Consider the following 18535-nt stretch of genomic DNA (forward strand, 5'->3'; position numbering starts at 1 on the left):
ACAGAAAAAGGTGTGGTATGACAGGAATGCTCAAGCTAGAGAGTATGCTGTGGGGCAGCAGGTAATGGTTCTCATTCCTGTCAAACACAACAATCTGCAAGCAGCTTGGGAGGTTCCCTACAAGGTGGAAAGAAAGGTAAGTGATGTTAATTACATGGTGGAACTGTTAGGCAGAAGGCAGGGGCACAAACTGTACCATGTTAACATGATGAAACCTTACCATGCTAGGGAGGCCCTTGTGCTGAGCATTAGCAGTGGATTGCAGGAGGAGTCTGAGTGAGAGCTGGGGACTGATCTCCTCAGTGAGGCTCGGGCTGACACCTAAGTGGAAGGGGTAGCAATTTCCCAGCAGCTATCTCCTACCCAGGTTTGAGAAATCTGAGCAGTGTTGCAAGAATCTGGGGACATGTTCACTGGGAAACCAGGGTGCACCCACCTAGGGCAACAGCAGGTGGATAGAGTACCCCAAAGCCCTATTAGGCAGGGCCCCTTACAGACTGCTTGAGAGAGTTAAACAGACTCTGAGGGAGGAGGTACAGGAGATGTTGGAACTAGGGGTGATTCAAGAGTCCAACAGTCCCTGGGCCTCCACAGTGGTGCTAGTGCCAAATAATGATGGCAGCAGAAGGTTCTGTGTGGACAACAGGAAATTAAATAGTCACACAGAGTCAGATGCTTACCCCATGCCCAGGACAGATGAGGCCCTAGAGTAGCTGGGTGGGGCTAAGTATCTTACAACCATTGATCTTACCAAGGGTTACTGGCAGGTGCCCTTGACTCCCAGTGCTAGAGAGAAGTCAGCCTTTGTGACTCATTTTGGCTTGTACAAGTCCACAAAGATTCCCTTCGGGATAAAGAATGCCCCAGTGACTTTACAGAGGCTGATAGATCATATCCTAGTAGGAACAGGAGGGTTTGCTCTTGCTTGCCTAGATGATATTGCCATCTACAGCCATTCCTGGCCAGAGCACCTTCAGCATGTCAGGGAGGTGCTGGGCAGACTACAGAGGGCAGGGTTGACCATTAAGCTGAGCAAATGTCAGGTGGGTATGGCAGAGGTCTCCTACCTAAGACATAGAGTGGGGAGTGGTAAGATAAGGCCAGAACCTGTCAAAGTGGAAGCCATTCAGGCATGGGCTGCACCTGTTACAAAAAAGCAGGTGATGGCATTTTTAGGGACAGCAAGGTACTACAGAAAGTTCGTCCCCAGTTATAGTACCATAGCTGCTCCCCTCACAGACCTGACAAGGAAGAACAGGTCAGATAAGGTAGTGTGGACCTTAGCATGTAAGCAGGCATTCCAGAAGCTTAAAGAAGCTTTGGGAGAAATCGCTGTGTTAGCCAGTCCAGATTACAGCAAATAATTTTTGTGCAGGTGGATGCTTTGGACCATGGGGTGGGGGCTGTACTTGGCCAGATATCTTCAGAGGGGGAAGAACACCCAGTGGTTTATCTCAGTCATAGGCTCCAACCCAGGGAGGAGTGCTATGCAGCTGTAGAAAAGGAATGTCTAGCCATAGTGTGGGCATTGCAGAAATTTCAGCCTTATCTGTATGGAAGAAAATTCACTGTTATGACAGATCATAACTCCCTAACATGGTTAAACAGAGCCAGCTAGCAAAATGCCAAGTTGCTAAGATGGAGCCTGGGGTTACAAGCATATGGTATGTCAGCACATCAACACAGTGGGATTAGCAATGGCATTGCAGATAGGCTCTCAAGACAGGGAATGGGGTAAGGTATACTCAGAGAGAGCTAACTCTCTCAAGCAGAGTTTCTCAAAGGTCACTTGAAAAACTAGCTTGAGTTCTCCGGGGGTGAAGACTGGTAGAGATGGGTGAAGGCTGCCAGCCTAGTCAAATAGAATTTAGTACATAATTCTGTCCTTTGTAAATATGAATGTTGAAATACAACCTTGTTTTCTTAAATGAAAGAATGTGCTGTGAAATGTTGAACTTTAAACAATGTAGCAACATTGCCCTCTGTTGTAAAGAAAGCTAAGTTAAGCATTTCTTGTCTGTCCTTTGAAGACGAAATTATTTCATGCCTGTCCTTTTGAAGTTAGAATTTGGAGTCGTCGAGTCTGGAATGAAGCATCCTGCCTATTGTTTTAACTTAAGGAATAATTACTAGAGTTTACATATGGAATGTCTTTTATTGATGTAGTTTCCTGCAGGTGCAAGATAACAAGATTGTAGTATCTGTCAGCCTGGGAACCCCAGGAAAGTGTGAAATGATGTAATGGGACTCAGGACTGAAAATAGCAATTTAAACAGACAGAATCAGAAGGCATAAAGCATTTTTGTCTTGACCATCCAACTCACAGCACTGTCTTGCTCATATGTAAGTTATCTTAGACTTGTGTTTTTTTTTAGAAATAGTTAGGAATTAGAAAGATTAGACTAAGTGTTTTTCTATTATGTCAGAACTGTACTACTAAATTATTTTAAGTATTTCTGTATGATCTCTGAACTCTTGACTAGCACTGTGTAGTAGAAAGTATTGTCTTGTGGTTTTAATTATTTCTTATTAAATATTTTAAAACCTTTTAACTGTGGCTGGTTTGTGTAGAGATAAGTTAAGCTCTAAGAGCATATTGCATGTATATAAAGATCCTGTGCCAAATCACTCTAATAAGTCTTGACTGTTTAGTCATACTACCAATTGCATAATAATATTGCACAGTAATAATTGGACACCCTTTTAAGTGCCTTTGAGTAGCTGATAAATATTATCTGGGTGGTGGCAGGGTACTACTGTATAGTCAGGGTAAAAGGAGCACAGCTGGAGAACCTGTGCCAGCCTTCCGCAGGAATGTCTGTGTGGCTGTATAAACTCTTATCTCACAGTGCATGCGCGTGTGTGTGTGTGTGTGTGTGTGTGTGTGTGTGTGTGTGTGTGTGTGTGTGTGTGTGTGTGTGTGTGTGTGTGTGTGTGTGTGTGTGCCAGCTACTTGGACAGGGACACAAAGCACTGGTTGGACAGAGAGGGTGCTAGAGATTCCAGCTTGCCCACTAGGCGGAGATCTGGACCCTATAGCTGTGCTAGTGGGGAGTCTTACTGGGGACCTGGAGAGCAAGGGAGTAACTAGCCCCAGACTGACTGTGATCTCTGTGTGCTCTTAAGGGAAATTGCACTTTACTGTGTGTATTTGTTATTCTTTCCTCATATATGAGACACCCTCTCTGCTGTTAGTGATGAGGATTGAGGCTCCTTGATTGCTGGGCCAGGGCACGGGCATCACAACCTAGATACCATACCTTTGTTTATAAGTTGAGCAACATAAAATGATGTGCTCACTTGTAATGCTCAAAGGCTAGATTCCAGTCTGTGTGTGTCCCTAGGTCCCTGACTACTGGGTCAGCTCTAAGAGGTGTGTTCTCAATATGATAGTTACCAGAGTGGATGACTTCTCGAAGGATACTATTATATACTGCTTGGCACTTAGTTTTAATCCATGGCTCTGTGTCAGCCCTTCCTGGAGAACATTTGTGTCAGTGATGGAGTCAGTGACAGCTCTTAATTTGCAATCATCTGCAAATGTAGTCAGCCAGAGCCCATCAACATTAACCTTGACTTCAGAGAAGTAAATGCCAAAAAGGAGTGGTCCAAGGACCGATCTCTGAGGGACTCCATTTGTGACTGGTCTCTTTGTAGAGGTGGATTCCCCAATTCTAACTTCCTTGGTCCTGTCTGTGAGCCATTTGGCTACCCATCAGGTGACATATTGGTTTGTACCCAACCTCTTGAGTTTGTCAACAATCCCCGAGTGGGGTATTATGTCTAATACCTTGGCCAAGTCGAGGTAGGTAGTGTGAACTATTTTGCCCTCATCCATTGCTTTGGTGACCTTCTCAAAGATGTCCACCAGGTTGAGTAGGCATGACCTGTGCTTGACAAAACCAAACTGGGTTGGGTCTAGTGTCTGGAGGTTTACTATATCATTACTGATTGTTTCTGTGACCTCCCCACTCTGGGCCAGTAATCAAGGAGCCTGAATCCTTACCACCAACACTGGAGAGGGACGTTCACTTGGAATACAAATCGATACACTCAGTATTTCCAGATACAGACTTCTCTGCATCAAGCACAATTTCTCTTAAGAGCACACAGGGAATGCAGTCAGCCTGGGGTCTGGATTTCTCTGTCTGTCTCCCTCCAGGTCCCCAGTAAGGCTCCCCACTGGCGCAGCTTCAGAATTAAGTCCTCAGCCGAGTGTCCAAGCAAAGTCCTCCACCACTCTCTCTGTGAAACCAGTGCTTCGTGTCCCTGCCCAAGCAGCTGACACACATACTTTGTGATTTAATTTACACACACACACACACACACACACACACACACACACACACACACACACACACACACACACACACACACACACACACACACACACACACACACACACACACACACACACACACACCTGGGAAAGGCTGGCACAGACTACCTGCTCTACCAACTTTGCCCAGACTATAAGGTAGATTCACTGCCACCAGTCAGTTACTATAAGGCTGTTAAATGGGTATCCAATTATACTGAGTGAAATTAATATTAATACAAATGGTAATGTTGACCAAACAGCCAGGCTTTCAGGAGTGGCCAGAATTATAACCAAATATATGCAAATACTCTCAAAGCTTAAATATTCTCTCAAAGGACCAGCCACAGTGAATAGATTAAGTATATTTAACAATAAATAATAAAAGAACATGAAAATAATAAATATTTATTTACAGTAAACACCAGAGTTTCAGTTACAGGAAATATTGAAAATAACACAGCTGGAAAGAGTCACACAGTTACAGAAAAAACAATGCTTAACTTTTCTCACTATGTTTTCCTGACATCTAAAGAATTACTGTTCCTACTTACTGAATAGAGCAAGGCAAGATAATGTGGGTCAGTGGTCTTTGACCCAAGACAGAATACAGAATGCTAAGAGCAATTTCCTACTAATATCTAAATATCTTTTCTGGGCTTACAGAATGACAACACACAAATCTGGTCATCTGACTCTTTTCCCCACACTATCTCCCATTACTAGAAGCTGACAGGGTATGGCACTTATGTGCTACAATACACACTAGACCTTTAGCTAAGTTTTATTAAAGCATCTGGAAGCTATAAAACAACAAATCCATTCCACTCTTCCTACAGGAGCTATAACCTATTCTCTAGCACAGACACTGTGTCTCTGGCTCCATTCAAAACTCTGGGATTACATCTTTATGGCTTAACCCATAAAGTAATTTAATTTCAAATATATTTTAAAGTTTGAGATTAACCTCTTTTCTTTCAGTCCTCTGTTAAAATATACACATTCAGTTCAGTTACAATAATACATGTACATCTCTATTCCTTCCAGCAGGGTGCACTGTTGATAAATTTTAACCCATGTAAACCTCGCAAATTCATTTCCAGCATAAGTACCTGTACAAACCAGTTTGATATACAAATGACATATAATTATTTACAAAATTCCAGCTAGCTGTGCTGGCATGTTACACATCCACTGTCCCACTTCTCCTGGCATGGCTAGCAGTATTTCCTACTGTCACTATTTCCACAATAATTATTTCCATGGCTTTGCATACAAGACTAGTGAGACTTATGGGTCTCTAGTTACTAGGGTCTGTAGATTAACCAACTTTGTGCAGAGGTATGACTACTGCTGTTCTCCATTCATGAGACACAAAGCCTGTTTGAGGCTACAGTTAAATATCAATTCCAGAGAGTCTGATAAGGTCAAGTCATGTTTCATGCTTTTTAGAAGGCATCCTGGGATATTGTATGTGCCCAGTGATGCAGTGTTCTTGGCCTTAGAGACAGCATTAAGGACCTGTCCCTTAGTGGTAGTAGGGGGAGTTATATTTGATGGCATTTCCTGAGGGAAGGTTGGGGGGGTTAAGTTGGAACAAAATTTGTTGGAGAGTGGGTTTGCTATATCTTCTGGCTCATTACAGATGGCTCAATTTACAATGAACTATGCACACAACTGTGTATTGCCCTTGAGGTTGCAGACATAGCTAAATAATGCCTTGTGGTTGCCTTTGGCCTGGGAGGCCAAATTTACCTCAAATTTTTCTTTGGTATAGTTTATTTGTCCTCCAAGTTGTTTGTTTAGCTTGATGAGAGGGCTTTATCCTGCTGGGTGCTGCACCTCCTAATTTTTGCCATGATTTTCTTCCTTCTATTATACAGCCTATTGATTTTATGATTCCACCAGTGTGGCTTCTTTTTTGACTTAGTTCTGTACTTCTTCCTGGTGGGTTCATCTGCCTCTATGCAACTATTAACATGCTTGTAGAGAGTTTCTATGAATAATTCTGCATAGGCAGTAGTGTTCTCAGTGTATATGCAGGCTTGAAATTTTGCCAGGTTATCACTTAATAGCAGGAAGTTAGCCTTAGAGTAGTTCCTGAATATTCCAGGGTTGGCTGGAGGTCCAAGTTTTATTTTTTACTTCAGAGGAGATTATTTTGTGGTCTGACTTTACCAGGGAAGATAGTACATTACAGCGTGTGCTATACTTTCTCATACTAGTGAGGAGTAAATTCAGGAATCTCTGTGCCTGCACATTTGGTGTCGTATAGGATTCCCAGTTAATAATGAGGTAACTAAAGTTGCCCATGAATATGGTATTCAGTTGGATGGTGAACATTGCCAATAAGTTTAAAAACATGGTCTGGGTTTCCTGGGTCATAGAGGGGAACCTGCAGCTTGCAAGGGAGTGGTATTGGATTTTATCTATGGTGATTTGAACATGAAGTAGCTCAAGTGCATTGTCCTGTTTGACCATCCTTGAGGTATATTTGCTTCTGATGTAAATTGACACACCACCACCTTTAGACCCTGTCTGTGTAGTAGCTGTTCTAAATGTGTGGAGGGCATTATAACCTTGCATTGTCGGTGTGCTCTCCATAGCTTTAAACCATGTCTTAGTGACCGCACAGACACTAGCATTCTCTAGGGTGAAGAGAGCTTCTAGGGAGTGGAGTTTTTTGTTTACACTCTTAGCACTTAGCAGTAATACCTTTAGATTTTCTTGGTTTTGATTTGTTATGTCAGAAGTATTTTTAGTTTGGCATTGCCTAAAAAAGGCACTATGGGGGAACACAATGTTTTAGGTAGAAGCCTAGAGGGGAGAGGTGCAGACCATCCCTGTCAAAGCAGTGTGGCCTGTTGACCGTTTCTTTCCATGCTAACAAATATTGAACCCCCTTAGAATGACACCAGAAACTAAGACAATTATTAAAGTCAGTCATCTTCTGTTTGTATTGTGAAATCATCCTCGGAGAAGATAAAATGCTGCTCAATGCTAGGCTCATACTAGCAGGGGATACATATTCTGACAGCTCCATGATGCTCTCTTCATAAAGTCTAGGGAGGTATGTTTCAGGTCATTTACACCCACATGGACTATGACTGAGTCATATCGGTATTTGTGGTCCAATGACATGAGTGCATGTGTAATGTGGGGGATCCTAACCCCTGATAACAACTGACCATCACTTTCTCCTTGCTCAGCCTGGTGAGAGGGACATCAGTGTGTCTCACAATGTGTCTCCAATGACTAGAATGTTGGACTGTGTGGTGGCTTGCCTTATGGGCTTAGAAGTAGAGGCTCCATGAGATGTGGCTGTATGTGTTGATGTCAGTGTGGTTTATAAAGAGTTCATTTGGAGCTGCTGAGGGTATTTGTTATGCATACTTTATCAAGGAGGTCCTTGGGGTTTAGGATGGTTACATTTAAGTGCCTCAGCATGTGTCCATATGCGTCTATATGTCTGCTTTGAATTGTGTGTGATGGATGCAGCATGAGTACTACTGACAACTATATTGACATTAGGAGTGCTTTTCTTTGCCTCCAGTGACATTGCATAAATACACCTCTCACATACCATGTCAGTTTATTTGAGAATTAACTGGTTGTCAGTAAACATGAGGCAATTTCTGCACTGCCTCAGGATGCCCACATTCACCAAGCTGGTAATGGAGATAGTGGGAAAGTTCATATCCATAGCAACAGACCCTTTTTTAATCGATTAGACAGTTGGAGTGAAACTGGAGTGAAAATATAAAGCAATGTCGGGACTATCCGGTTTGCAACTCTGGGGACAGTGCTTGTCCCTACAAACTAGTTGTCGTGTGTGCAACTAGGCACTGGTAAAATTTCAATTGTGTTTTTACAGGAGAAATGTCACTCAAGGTGTCTTTGTCTGTACAGGGTACTAACACTTGACGGGAAACTAATAAGTGGACCCTGAAAATTTAAGGGTAAAGTATTTACACAGATATTTTGAAGTAAGAAACAAATCAAGCAGTACTTATTTAGAACAAAGAATTAGCTTGTCAAAAATGATGAAAATATGGGGGTTGTGTGAATAGCTACTGCTTGGCTACTATTCGTGCTGGTCTCACCACAGCTTCACTCTGCTGGGATACAATGCTCCCTTACTTCTTCTCTCACCAGAAGCAAAACATTAGCATCAATGCCTACAATCTTTTCCCAGATGATGCAAGGGTCTATAGGCTTGTTGTAGCCTTTTCTTGGTAGATGCCTTAAATAGCAACCAGACCAATTAGGAACCTCAAGCATAGCCATCACTGCCCAACCAGAAACAATCAGGAATCAATCCAAGCCTTCTCTCACCAGGAAATGAATATAACCATAAATTCCAAGCTTCCAAACTATAAAACAATTATTGGGTTTCAGGTAGTCAGCAGTTTCCAGGAAATAATGCCCCTGTGTTCCTTCTCTCACCAGGAGAAAACAGAAGCACTAATCCCAAGATGACTACCAAGAGGCAGAATGTGGAATCTCCAGTAATTGGTGGTCTTGCAACAGATGTTGTAGATGTTCAAGGTAAGATGGAAAAAAATGAGTTAATATCCTAAGCACTGCAGGGTACACTAAGCAGTCAGATATGAAATAGGGGACAACTTAAGCTTTACTGGTCTAAAAGGAGACTCACTAATTTTAATATAGCAAGATAGACTGAAAGGGGGTGGGGACTTTGTATTCTGGTTCTATGGAATACAGTGGGATGGCCAATAAATTTAAATAGTTGAAGGGGAGTGATTTCACAAAATGCTAATTATGTGCTTACAACAGCCAATGAAGGGGGATAGGGAAGGAGATGTGTGCCAAATTAACATAAGGGGCAGGCAACTAGAAAGACAGTTGAGTTTAACAACACAATGGCCCAAGGGTGGGGTGGGCAAAAATTTCTGTGTGACTCAAGGGACACAGCTGTGGTCTCTTTCCTAGTTTTAATATGCAATTAAAAGCAGAATACAAGTAAACAAAACAGCAGACATAAATTTATTTCCAAGCAGTAACCTCAGGAATTAGTATGGACAAGTTTGAACCGAAAAGAAATGCACTACTTATAAGGGATCTGGAAAACAAAACTCCAGTTTACAGGTGTATACCGTACAATGAGGTTATATTATAACCTGATCTTACAGTGTCAGAAAGGATAACTTTGATTCACACTGGCACAAAACAAACCAATGTACATTTTAAGCTTTGTGACTAAACAAGCTTTTTTTGACATAAAGGGATAAAAAATGGACACGGCATTGTAATTCAAGTAAGTTTTCAATAGTAAATACAGAAACAGAAAAAACAATGTAAGCCTGGGTAAGGAGGAGGTAATTAGAAGAAACAAAAAAGCCAGCAAGTGTTGGCAAATGCCACATCCAAATAAATAGTTTATTGCCATAGGGAAAACAAATTCCCCTATGTCTGTAAAATTGTAACGAACAATTTACAAAACCATCAAACTGGTTTAAAATGAAAAAAATTAAAGTATCAGTATACATACATATATATGGTTCAACCACACATAAAGACCAATCACAATACTGCATTTATAATTGGTCATTAAGACCAGGTGAGAACAGAGCTCCAAGTTTTATAATCCATTTTCTCTCCTTTGAGCTGAGTAATTCATTCCAATAATGTTTGTCTTTACATTTTCCCTTTATGCAGTCAATAATAACAAATTTAAAGCATGCAGATGCATGTTTCAAACTATGTTTATAAAGTTTGATATCCCTCAAGTGTTCACAAATTCTGGAAGTCTTTCCAACATAGAAAGCAGAACAGTTGCAGGTCACCAAATAGATGACCCACTCAGTACTACAGTTGGCCCAAAATTTGATGTCAAAGACCTCTGAAGTGTTTTACACCCAACAATAGGTTTGCCTAAAAGGGACAACTGAACCCATTCTCTTATAATGACTAAATTTGGAGCCAATAGTCTGTCCCCTTCTAAATGAGAAAAAACATCTCTCTGGAAGAAAAGAGTTCAATTTTGGATCAGCTTTAAGCACATTCCAATGTCTATATATAATGTTTTTGAAGACCGGTGGTCACTAAGCTGTGGATTCAAATTTTTATTCTTATCTCTATATGATAATAAATCCTCTCTGTTTATATTGGATGCCCATCTTTTGGCTATATGCACAGAACCTGGACGATAACCCATCCTGATGAATCTGTGTATCAGATCATCCCGGGCCTCAAAGAAAGACTGTTGGCTAGAACAAATTCTTCTAGCTCTTAAAAACTGGGATTTGGGTATGTTCTGGATGATATGTTGTGGGTGGAAGCTGGTAGCATGTAATAAAGAATTAAATTCAGGGAATTTTCTAAACATCCTAGTTGACAAAGTATTGTCCTCATTTCTAATAACTTCAACATCAAGAAATACTATCCTAGATGTATGACAAGTCAACTTGAATTCAATTCCCCAAATATTGTTATTAAGATATTCAAGAAACTCCATAAGATAAAGTTCATCAGCTTTCCACACCAACCAACAATCATCCAGATACACATATAGATATTATGATTATGATCATAAATCATAATTTTCTATATATGCCATGGTAGCATTGATTTTGATAATAAAAAACATTACTGGACAAAACATGTTCTGTAAGACATACCAAGAATGTGTTAAATCCTGGTCGATATAAACCTGATCTAGCCAACCAATAGTCCAATGCCTGTAGGCCTGCCCAATGTGGAATATTAAGTGCACAATAGCCATTGTGATTCAAGTTGGGTGTTATTGATAATATCCAAAAATTGGGTGGTATCTTGGATTCTAGCTCTAATGAATCCCAATAGTGGTTTTAAATATTGGGTTAAATATTCAGACAATGGTTATCTTTATGGATCTTAGGTAACAAATATAGATATTGTTTCATAGGTGAAACAACCATGTAATAATACCCTCCTCCAGGATCCAAAGGCATCCGCCTATAGTATTCTTTGTCACCCAATTGCCTCAAAGCCTCATTGTCATAAACAACCTTGTCCAATACAACCACTGCTCCACCTTTATCAGCTTGAATGATAACCAGATCTTTATTATTAATAAGCTCATCCAAACTATGTATTTCTTCAGTAGACAAATTATTATAAGAGATAGGTAAATCCCTAAGATGACAATGTATGTCCTGTAGGACATTTTTTTTGAAACACCCCCACTAAATGTGTCATCAGTGGAGTAAATGTAGATTTTTTAAACTTGAAATCCTGAGATATATCACAAACATTATTCTCAAAAAACACCTTCAAATTCAAAATTCGACAGAAATTTATCACATCCTGGGCCAAAGATTGTTCAGAGACAAAGAACCCAGGGACAAAATTAAGCCCTTTATTTAATAATCTGAGTTGTCCATTGGTCAATTCAACAGAAGAAATGTTATGGACATTGGAATGAAAAGTTAGTGTTGTGTCATAATTTTCAACAATGCCTCCAGACTCTGTTTGGATGTTTCTTTTCTTGTGCTTTATCTAAATAGGGAGGGTATGAACAGTTATCCCTTTTGGCCTTAGGTGCCCCCTCACTGGAGTATTCTTCAAGTTCACCTTGTACCACTAGAAAAAACAGAATTTTTCTTAAGAATAGATTTTGGCCTTTTTCTTTTGGGAGTAGATGACCTCTTATCATACTTGTTATCATCTCTTTTTAGATGTATCAAAAGGTTTACCCCTCTCATAATCACCTACATCACTAAGAAATTTTTTGAGTTTAAGGAGAAGGTAACCCTAGGAACAATTCAGAAATTAGTGTCCAAATATATAGATCTAACTGGGTACCACAGTGATGTAACAGGTAGGGTTGCCACCTCATAGCAAGAGGTTCTCCATTTTGGTTCTTAGCAGGGGCGCCTTCTATGTGGAGCTGCATATCTTCCCCTGTGCTTGCGTAGGCTCAGTGTGATCCATTTTCCTCCCACATTCCAAAGACATGTATAAGGTGGAACAGGGACCCTAAATTTCCCATAGGTATGAGTGTGCACATCTGTGATACAGAAGGAAGACCTGACAACCTACTTCCGTTTCCCCCTTAGCCTTTAAAACTCTGCAGTTAATGGCGGTTGTCCACATCGTCACTAGAGTGATATATATATATATATATATATATATATATATATATATATATATATAGGTTCATAGGTGTGTACTAGGCTAATAGCCCTGGAGCCTTCACAAGCCTAGCCCATATGATTACGCAGGCATCGTGCCACCCGACCTTAGTTTCTAGTACCTCTGTCGAGTAGAACCATTGGAGTGATCCCCGGGGTGAATTTTCTATTTCCCATCCACTCATCGAAGAGGGCCAGTGAGGTGCTCTGCTTGATATGTATGGGAAGTCTATTCCATAGGATGGGCAAAGTTATGAACCTGTCCCTCCAGCATGTTCTGTTGATTGTGGTAATGAGGTTGAGGTCTCTGCAGCATGTGGTACAGAGGGATTGGGATTTCTTTAGATGTAGCATTTCTAACAGAGGTGGGTCAGACATGGCTTTGTAAGTCAAGCAGAGATCTCCTCTAAGTAGGCAACATGAGGCAGAGAATAGTTGGAGTTTTTTGAGTCTGTCCATATAGGACAAGTGTTTAAGGCCTAGGATCCTCTTTGTGGTGTACTTATGCAGCCTCTCCAGTTGTTGCAGGTGTCTAGTGAGGTACATGCCAAATGGGGCATTGTACTTGATGATTGGCCTAATGATGTAAGAGTAGAGGGAGACAATGACCTCTTTCTTCCTGGATGCAAAACCCTTAGTAATGAGATGTGCCACATAGAAGGACTTTCTGACCACAGTGGCAACGTGGCAGTCAAAAGAGAGTTTGCTGTCAACCTGTGTTCCCAGATCTCTTATAACGTCTTCTGTGTTCAGTGGACTACCATCAATGTGGTAATTCAAGGGAACCGGCTTTTTCCCAAGGGGGATGACGAAACATTTTTTGGCGTTGAGCTTAAAGCCATGGTTCTGACATCAGTCGTGGGTCTCATTGAGGATGTCAGCATCACTTGGGGAGTTAATAATAGCTCCCAACTTGCAATCGTCTGTGAACTTTGTCAGCCAGAGTCCCTTCGTGTTGGCCTGGACTTCAGAGAAGTAGATACCAAACAGGAGAGGACCCAGGACTGAACCCTGTGGGACTCCACTCATGACTGGTCAGCAGTCTGACTTGGAGTCAGCTACTTTCACACAGTGGGTTCTATCTGTGAGCCAGTTTGCAATCCACCTAGTGATATAGGGATTGATGCCTAGCTTAGTGAGTTTTTCTATGATTCTCGAGTGGGGAATGGTATCAAAGGACTTGGCCAGATCAAGGTAGGCTGTATGAAACACCTTGCCCATCCACACCTCTGGTGACTGACTCAAAGAAGTCGACCAAGTTGAGCAGGCATGATCTACCCTTCACAAAACCAAACTGTGTACAATCCAGAGTGTGGAGATTCCCTATATCCTTGTTTATTAGGTCCATGATAATGCATTCCATAGCTTTGCATATCAGACTTGACAGGCTAATGGGGCGATAGTTCCCGGGGTCTGTAGTCTCCTTTGTGGAGAGGGATGACTGTAGCAGTGTGCCATTCGGTAGGGCAAAGCCTGAGGTGAGGCTGTGAATGAACAAGACACACAAGTGAGGTGCCAGTTTACTCTTGTAGTTCATGTAGAACACAGCCAGGGATATTGTCAGGTCCCATAGAAGCTGTATTCTTGGCCTTGGACAGTGCTGTTTTAACCTGTGCAGCAGTAATACTGGGTGCCTAGCTATCTACTGGTACTGTGATTGGTCCTTTGGGGGGCAGAGAAGGGTAAAGTTAGCACTGAATCTGTCGACCAGTATATTGGCAATATCTGTTGGCTCGCTATAGGAGGTACCATTGTGCAGTAGCTCAGAGCAAATCTGGGTATTGGCGTGGAGATTATTTACACAACTATAGAATGCCTTGTGGTTGTCTTTACTATCTGTTCCAATTTTTCATAGCTAGCTTTAGAGGATGTGATGAGGGATCTCAACCTTTTGTTGAGGGTTGAGGCTGATTAGGGAGTTTTTCCAGTCTTGGGACTTTGCCTTATTCCGCATCAGTTTCCTCCTTCTGTTATAGAGTTTGTTTATGGTAGGGGACCACCAGATTGGCTTATTTTTTTTTTTGAGGAGAGCGTCTTGGTTTTATTGGGTATGGCGAGATCCATGCATTTGTGTATGTGTTCGTACAGTGTATTGGTGTATGATTCGGCAGTCATGCAACTATTCTCCATATTTATATCTCTCTATATATATATATATATATATATATATATATATATATATATTATATATAAAAAGAAAATAGCAAAACAAAGTTCAGAATATTAGGCAGTGAAAATACAAGCAGGTAAGACTTTATAGTTGATATTATACTGGATATGTTAAGGCAAAACAAATTTGTTTCAGAACAATGAAGAAAACTTGTATTAGCTGTAGCAAAATTGCAAAAATGTGCTACCATTTTAACATTTATGAATGGAACAGTGGGATTCTTTGAAAACAGCACATAGATATAAAGAAAATAAACAAATGACTACAAACACAAGCACAGATTTGTACATAAAAGTATTATGACAATATTAGAAAGGGGAATATAAAGTAAATTATATAGAAGCATCTCACAATTAATAAATTGCAAAAAAAAAAGAATAGAAGTATGGTTTAAGGAAAAGGCAAAAGTGTCCAGTACAAGGTAAAAAGAATGTGTTACTTTTTATAAGTGGAAGAATAAAACTGAATGGCAAATATGTGGCAATAATAACACAAGAGCTATGGGAAGTTATTTTAAGATGACCGAGAAAAAACTTGAGTAAAGCAGAATACAGAATGAAGTAAGTGGTTGAGATAATTGCAAAAAAAGTTAAACAAATATTAGAAAAGAAATCTAAAGGTGATACCAGTGCCAGATAGCTCAGGTTATGTGTTTTATAAGAATTTATAAAAGTGGTATTTAAAAAATGTAATAGAGGTATTTAATAAATATTGTAATTGACTAGGTAACGGTTACAAAGGAATAGTAAAGTTAATACAGAAGAATAAAGATTAGAAAAAGGACTTAGACTCATGGAATCCTGTGATATTGCTCAGCTGTGATTAAAATACTAGCCAAGGCAGTGTATAAGAGAATGAATAAAGTTTTACAGAAAAAGATTAAAAAATATATAAAAGAACATTCCTTGACATACTAAATGAGCTGGGTCTATATTAGCAAACTGAAACAGCAGAAAGCTGAACACAGTTTCATCGGCACATGTATGTCGAACTCCCAGGTAACCCAACAGCCAGATCACAGATTTTTTTCCTAGGGAAAAAAATTGGTAGGCCAACTACATACGACACACCATTACAAACATTATAAAGTGTGTGTGTGTGTGGGGGGGCTTCACCCCCTACCCCACAATGTGGAGGGCTGTGCCTCCCCAACCCCCCTAACTAAATATACTAACTCCGAGATCGAATTATAGTGAAGAAAATGGCAAATTCACAGCAACAGCCAACTGATTTTTTTCCCTATGAAAAAAAATCGGTGATCTGGCCATTCGGTTACCTGGGAGTTCGACACATATGTGTTGATGAAACAGTGTTTGGCTTTCTTCCACATCGACTTGCTAATATCGACCCAATGAGTTAGCTCCCATTAGAAAGAAAAAAAAAAGAACTAAAAGCAACCCTGTTCTATGGCTCAGCAAAGAAACTAAACAGCTCATACTAAATAGAGACAAAGTCTGGAAAACATGGAATAAAGACAAAACACTACAAAAGTGGTACATTTTTAGACAACTTTGAAATTGAAATTGATGTAAATAGGTTAATCTAGACAAAATTGCATTCTTTCACTCACTTCAAGGCAAACATCACCATAATCCCAAACAATTCTGGACAACCATAAAACCTTACTATATCCCAGTCAAACCTCCACTCCATTTCCTACCACAAACAATGACACAAACCCCACAGCCACCCAATTCAACATACACTTCACTCAATTTGTCCTCTTTCTACTAGAATCTAATGCAACTTCCCATCTCTCTCGATCCCCACCAACAATACTCACTGAAAGAAAATAGTATTCTGTCTCCATTTAAACTGTTGTTAGCATGATTATTAGCTTGAATAAAAAGCTGCAAGAATGATATGAAATATAAAGGGTTAATTTAGAAATAGTATAAAATGCAAAAAAATAGTAAGTGTGCTGGCAAGCATATATAGCTTAGTAATATTTTGGCATCCATGTAAAGGAGTATGTTATTGAGAAAAAAAGTCTGTAAAATGTGCAGATGGCAGCTGGAAGGACATCAATGATGTAAAGAGATGTAACATCAAGTTTCAGATAGTGCTAGAACACCACGTTTCAGATAATGCAAGTCTGAGTTTCCATGAATCATCAAACTACAAAGAACCAAGGACAAGGAAACAAAAGAAAACTGTTATACAAAGAAAGAACTGCTATACATCAGGGTCTGAGAAAAAATATCAGACTTTTTATGAGTGTAACAGTAAACATGCTTTGGGAATTTGCATCTGTGTTGCACGCTTGTAGATCCAAAAGGAAAATGTAATAGTAAAAAATGCGTATTATCAGTGTATTTATATACTCGTTAGTTGGATCACATATTATACCACTTCACAAAGGTAGTTCAGCCCCAGCCATCTCCATCTACTGCCCCATTGCAACTCACTCCCATCTGTCCAAAATCTTACAATACAGTAATAAGATTAGTTGATCACAATAAGTAGTTAAATATACTGTGGTATGCTTGCATGTAAATGCACGTAACAGCAAGAAACCAATAGAAAACGTCATATAATTTTTCACTTACAATACCCCTTTCTATTCTTTCTACGAAATACCTACCTCAACTATCAAAAATGACCTTCAAAACCTGAAAATCACTGTACCAGCTGCTGACAAACTCCCACCCGAAAACCTTAGGTTAGCTTTCGATGTCCTGGCATACTCAGTGTCAATACTCATAATGAGATCTATCACAGAAAACGATATACTCGTTAATTGGAAAAAAATCACATATTATACCACTTCACAAAGATAGTTCAGCCCCAGCCATCTCCAATTACTGCTCCATTGCAACTCACTCCCATCTGTCCAAAATCTTAGAAAGATGCATACACACCCAACTCCTGTCCGATCTCATAAAGAAACTACTCTCCCCCACACAACATGGCTTTCGACCACACCATAACACAACAGTTCTGCTTAGTTTCTCAGAAGCCATGAATACCAACAGAACAATTGAGTGTGTGTGTGTGTGTGTGTGTGTGTGTGTGTGTGTGTGTGTGTGTCTGTCTGTCTTTCGGTTTTTCCCAGTTAGGGGTCACCACATTGGCAGTAGAGTTTTACGTGCTGGCTTGCCGGGCCTAACGCACAACCTTCAATGAAGGAATGCCCATTCACGCATGATGTCACACAGTAGACGCTATAACTGAGAATCGAACGGGCAACGTCTAACTGTGAGGCGACAACGCTACTGCAGCACCTCCACCACATACCAACAGAAACAATGCTAACCTAATAATCAATGAACACTCTTCCCTATCAATATCTCATTCAGCTCTTAAAACTGAATCAGGTCCTATCCCCCTTCCTCCCTTTTTCTGTTGGTGTACCACAAGAGTCAATTCCAGCCCCAGTACTTTCCAATATTTTCACAAATAACATTCAAAAAGCAGGCAAACCTGCAACATTAGTACAATATGCCAAGGATGTTGCCATCATCTGCTCATTCTCAACCTTTCCACTAATGCTGCAAATGTCTCACGATTCCTTCACTTCATTGAATCATGGCTAAAGGCTCATCAGCTAATCTTACATACCAAAAAAAAAAAAAAAAACTAATGCCACCCTACTAAATGAATTAGAGGCATGCTTTAATGAAAATGAGATAGCCAAATTGGCAGCTATTGCATCCTATCATACGTACCAATTCTTAACACTAAAGGAGCTTGACTGGCTAGAAATACCTAATCACATTACATTCATTGAACTTCAAAATGCCCACAAAGTAATACACAAACCACACACACGCCCTTCTATACAAAATGCTTTTAAGCACTATTCCCTACCAAGTTGCCTTCTCTTGGGTAATCAGAGCCAACTGATAACTTCCAAATCCCGTAATACAGCTGGAGACCCACTATACTCATCCTATGTCGCCAGCCTTAAGC

Source organism: Protopterus annectens, chromosome 8.part0 (genome assembly GCF_019279795.1).
Source record: "Protopterus annectens isolate FY-2018-M chromosome 8.part0, PAN1.0, whole genome shotgun sequence".
In the NCBI taxonomy this organism is placed as follows: domain Eukaryota; kingdom Metazoa; phylum Chordata; order Ceratodontiformes; family Protopteridae; genus Protopterus; species Protopterus annectens.